This window comes from Aplysia californica, unplaced genomic scaffold, assembly GCF_000002075.1.
Source record: "Aplysia californica isolate F4 #8 unplaced genomic scaffold, AplCal3.0 scaffold00657, whole genome shotgun sequence".
Lineage (NCBI taxonomy): Eukaryota > Metazoa > Mollusca > Gastropoda > Aplysiida > Aplysiidae > Aplysia > Aplysia californica.
The window spans coordinates 248,500-253,638 of record NW_004797927.1 but is presented as its reverse complement, the minus strand read 5'-3'; the positions used below and the strand labels follow the sequence as shown (position 1 = coordinate 253,638).

General features: G+C 40.6%; 1 long non-coding RNA gene across 5 annotated transcripts in view; it reads right to left on the bottom strand.

The window, feature by feature from the left end:
* Positions 1-1,993: 1,993 nt before the first annotated feature.
* Positions 1,994-5,139, bottom strand: part of LOC101851297 — a 79,867-nt gene continuing 76,721 nt past the window's right edge. For all 5 annotated transcript variants that reach the window (XR_004859112.1, XR_001185240.2, XR_004859114.1 and 2 more), the window contains 2 exons: positions 3,120-3,268; positions 1,994-2,658 (listed from right to left, as the gene is read on the bottom strand). This is a non-coding gene — a long non-coding RNA (uncharacterized LOC101851297). The remainder of the gene's footprint in view (positions 2,659-3,119; positions 3,269-5,139) is intronic.

The following is a 5,139-nucleotide window of genomic DNA, read 5'->3' as shown; positions in this document are numbered from 1 at the left end:
ATCCCAAACTGAGTTGGCACTTTAAAAAAAATATAAAAAATATAAAAAATCCGATTTAAATTTAAAAAATCTGATTTAAATTTTAAAAATCGACTAGAGTCAGTAAGATCAAACACCTAGCCTTCTTGAATAAGGGAGAAAAATCTCTGAGGTCCTGTGTGCAAGTCGTACATGTTAAAGATGCCTTGGTGGTCCTAAAATCGACAAGAGTGGGCTTCCTACAAACTGAAAATGTTTAATGAGTCCCACGCGCTAATATGATCTTATGCTGTTGCGAGCGCAGTAAAATGATTACAAAGATGAAAAACTCAAACCAAAGAAACTTACAAACACACACAGACATACACACCTGCCGTCGTAAGGGAAAACACCGAATGGTCAAAATTTTTCAATTTTTCAATTTTTATATATTTCATAGAGTATTTCATTCTGCATCTGATGGTGGAAAAAAATTTGTCATATTCGTTGTTGCGTAATTGAGAGTTCGTCGTTTTCCCGTACACTGGCGAGATCCGAGCCAGAGCTCAGTGTAAGGGAGAACAACGAATGGTCGATCGGTCAAGGATCACTGCTCGTTCGGCATTGTCCCCTGGTCTCTGCCATTGGGCAAATTCGGCATGGGCGACGAATGACAGTTGGTCACTGTTGCGTCAGTACAAACATACTAGGTTTTTTGCAAACAAATACACCACCACCCCCTCCACCGGAGTACCGTCGACCAAGTTTATAAGAATGTATCACTTAGTGTGTCTTTCTGTCTGTCTTCATGTACGAGCCCTATGCTGATGATGTGAATTGACAAGAGCAGGCGGGAGAGAGGGGAAAACGGATTGGAACAGGGGGAAAGGGGTGGGGATGGGAGGGTCAAAAAAGTATTTAGGGAGAAATTTATTAGCACTGCATATTAGTGTCCCCCAGATGTTCACAGACTAATGTCATGTTAGTTTGCTGTCCAGTCATTTGACATCCCAAATCCCAACGATGGTTATAGTGCCGCAATTTGTCTAGCACTTGTCACTGGTCGACATCATTATAGAATTACCAAGCAATTAATGACACTGCGTTATGAGAGTAAATTTCTTTGTCGAACTTAAAAAGTGGACGTACTGTGGTGACACTTAGTCTTGCTTTGCGATTTTTATTTGACTTGATGGACGTTACAATCGAGTATAATGTCTTGCAGATTCAAACTGTCCTTGTCGATCTCTACTTTGTGGTATGTTTTCCGATCCGATCAACTGAATCCTTTATTAAATACAAAGCGTCGCATCACCTCTCCCGAAAGCGTTTGTGAGTCTTTTCAGATTGTTACATTTTTTACATGAAAGTTTGACTTTGCAATGATCTGATTGTATTATTGACATTGTAACATTGTTGATCCCTTTGGTCGTGCAGGGAAAATTTTGCAATTAGCGAAAATAAAAGTACAACTCGCTTCTGAAGAGAATACAATAAAGAGATATCATGGAGACCAAACTTTGTTTGCGAATGAGACAGTTTTAAATCAAGCTGTTGAAAATGTGTGCACTTCTGATTTGTACACTGACTGTGTAGTATTTAACCAAGCGAGGAAAGAAAACGAAGGATGTTTACCGAGTTATGATTGGAATATAACAAACACCTAACTTTATACGTATAATAGCTAGTTTGTATACGTCTTATCTTTATTTGTAGTAACCAGTACACAGTCATTACTATCCATAATGCGTCACAACTGACCATCGCCTTCGCCCATAAACGTTCACGAGTGTAAGGGAGAACGACGAACCGTACCATTCGTCGTTTTCGTTTACATTGCAAGGCTCACCTGCGGGTGCGCAATGTAAGGGAGATCGACGAATGTCGAATAACTTTGCTACTTTTTAACCTAAACGATTCAAACTTTAGAAACTGCTTTATGAACACATCAATCAGATATCTGGTGAATTACAGCTTAAAAGAATGAAAAATAGAAGAGTTATAAAGTGAAAACAGTTTTTGCCTCTCCTGAAAAATTTGCCTCGCTACCTGCGCAGGACCATTCATCGTTTTCCCTTACGACGGCAGACACACGCCCACACACATAAAAGCTAATCAATACAGTTACTGTTGGTACAATACAATCAACAAAAATTTTAACATGCAATAAATGATTATGGAGGAGAGCAGGTGATGTCCTTCTTATTATCAGTAACAAATTCCCTAAAGGAGTTATACAGATACTCCCTTCTCTGCTGTGACAGTCTTGGTGCAGGCAATATGGAGAGGAAACCTTGTTTCATTGTTCCTCGTAAGAGTGTCATTGAAACAAGAGGATCCCCAAAGCTTTCAGCATGTTTGACTACACCTGGATGGTCAGCAGCAAAACAAAAATAATGTATTTTTTTCATGCCTGGCACAGTATGAAAGTCGGCCAGGAAGGTCTGCCAGTTGTACGTCAGTACAGAGACAGTTCCATCCTCAGTTCCAGCCAGTTGAGGCACGTTGACCGATGAACTTTCCTCCACCACTCTGCACATACCCTCCAGACAATGAACCTCAGCCTGCTGGAACTTCCTCTAGAGGAGGCCAAAGCACAGATCTGGCGAGAACTTGGCGTGGCCAGCAATCATGAAGTTCAGGGTGATTTCTTTGTGAAGGCCCCTCAGAACCCTCCGTCTTAAGTGCGCCAGAACAAACCTGAGGATGCACATTTTTGGGTCAAAAACTAAAGGTTTGAGTTTGATTCTGTACTACATTTGTATGGGGCCAATAATAGGATTACAAGAGAGTAACAAGATAGATAAGATAAACTTTATTGAACAACAAAAGAAATGTGCGTGGATATATACCAGAACATTTATCCCTCCCCCACTCCCTCTCTTTCTCACTCTCTCTCTCTCACACACACACACACATACTCCTCTCTATGACTCTTTCAAAAACATATGTCTCACACTGTCACACAGACAGCATGATCACACACAAAAGAAATAGAAAAGAAGAACAAGATCAGGGCAAAAGTGAAGCAACAAGTACTAATCCACCATAGTTCTCACCAGCTACTCCCAGGATTACAAAACAAACATTGACATGAAAGTAAATCTAAAGATAAACAGAGATGTCTTGAAATGTTGTATTATTTGGGTATTATTACTTACCCATTTTTATTTTTGCCTGAGCAGTTATCACAATGTAGTGATACTGCTGACTCCCCAAGCCCATGAGTCTCGAAGAAGTGATGGAGGAGTGAGATCACTGTGTTGCTTCCCTTGCCTACCAACACACCCTCGTCAATGAGGTAGTTGACCTGGAACAACAAAATTACATTTTTCATTCATCCCAGGGAAATTGGCAGTACTTACAATGGCATGAGAACAAAATGCACGAGACATAAAATTGGCACACAATAATATTCATGACCATGAACCCACATTGTGTTACAAGTTACATTACACTATCTCAGTCACATAAAGCAATTTTACAAACATACTATGGCTGGACCGTAGTGAGCAGCAACTGAGTGAACTTAAGTCGATGTGCTTAATACTAATACTCAACTTAAGAATCTTCGTTATGGCATGTTGATTCATACACTATCATCATAATCATCATCATCATCAGAAACCACTGAAAAAAATACCTCATCTTATGAATCTTCCTCCTCCCCATCATCATCATCATCATATCATCATAATAATCATCATCATCATCAGAGCTACAACACTAAAAACTTGCTGCGGAGAGTGGGCACCCTAGAGTGGTGATCTTCATCTCAGGGCTGCCAACCTCAAAGTTCCCATTTCAGGTAAATTCATGGTCAGTTTCAGGTATTTTGGCCCAAAATCAGGTAGTACAAAGACAAAGAAGGAACAAAAAAGATGATCGTTGCCCCATCGAACGCGCGTGCTTTTCTTGATATTGGGTAATAATATTTTGAAAACTTGTGTGTGTGTGTGTGTGTGTGTGTGTGTGTGTGTGTGTGTGTGTGTGTGTGTGTGTGTGTGTGCGTGTGAGAGAGTGAGTGTGCACGCCAGCATGCTCTCGTGAGTGTTTATATATGTGGGGAGGGGAAGGGGGTGTTTGGGTGTGAACAAGTTAAGATGAACAGTGTGTATGAAATGAGGCGAGGTTGTTGTTTTTTTTAAGCATTTATGGACTATCGTTCACGGCACCTATCATTCAGTATTGAATCTGGAATTGAGTGTAGGGTGACTGCCAAACTCACGGCGCACGAAATCAGCCGAAATCGCGCCTTTTAGTTGTACCGCGGCTCTTGCTGTCCGGCGGTGATTTATCACCTCGCCCGGTACCCGTTGACCTTTTTTTATTGGGGTCAGGGATGCGTTCTTGATAAAATCGTCTCATTTACAGTCTAAATTACAGTGGTGCCGTAAGACCCACCAAGTAGTTTTAATTAATAGACTTTAGCAACACCATTTCTCAACCTTTAAAAGAAAGTCCCAGTCTTCTACGTGTTATACCAAGTGTTTTACACATGTCTGTTTGCTGCCTGAGTAACACGTTTTTCTTATTTCAAACTGAGGATTAATAATCATTTATTACAACAAAACGGTGCATTGAATTTTTGGGGGGATTCGATTTGTGAGTTCATTAATAAATCATGTTTTGAGTGTATAAATTTCAGTACTACCGCAGTTGTGGTTGTTAAGCTACATCGGATTATTATGTTGGGCCCCCGAATTTACTAACGTTATTGCCGTATACAACGAAGACCTTAAAATGGAGCACACCTCTGAAAGTCATGTATTCGCTTTAAACTGTCTGTGTAGAGTGTGCGGAAGACTGAACATTACAGGAAAGCAGAGAAAATCTTTTAAAAAGCCGTATTTGTGTTCGGAAATAGCCAGTGACCTCTTCCTTGTGTTTGGGTTGAGTATCAAAGATGGCACTAGTGACAAACACTCCAAATTTGTTTGTTTGAAATGCTATAAAACAATCCATGACGCTAAACGTCGAAATAGTGCAGTGTCCCTACAAACACTAAGAAACACTTTTGACAGCAGTCAACACATCTGGTGTGCTTACAGTGAAAACTGTGATGCAAAAACGTGCACAGTCTGTGAACAGAAAAGGCTGCTCTCTCTTGGCTGTGCAACAGTAAAGCCCCGTGACCCCCTGTCTCACTCCAGCAGCCATGAAAAATACACACACCAAGCT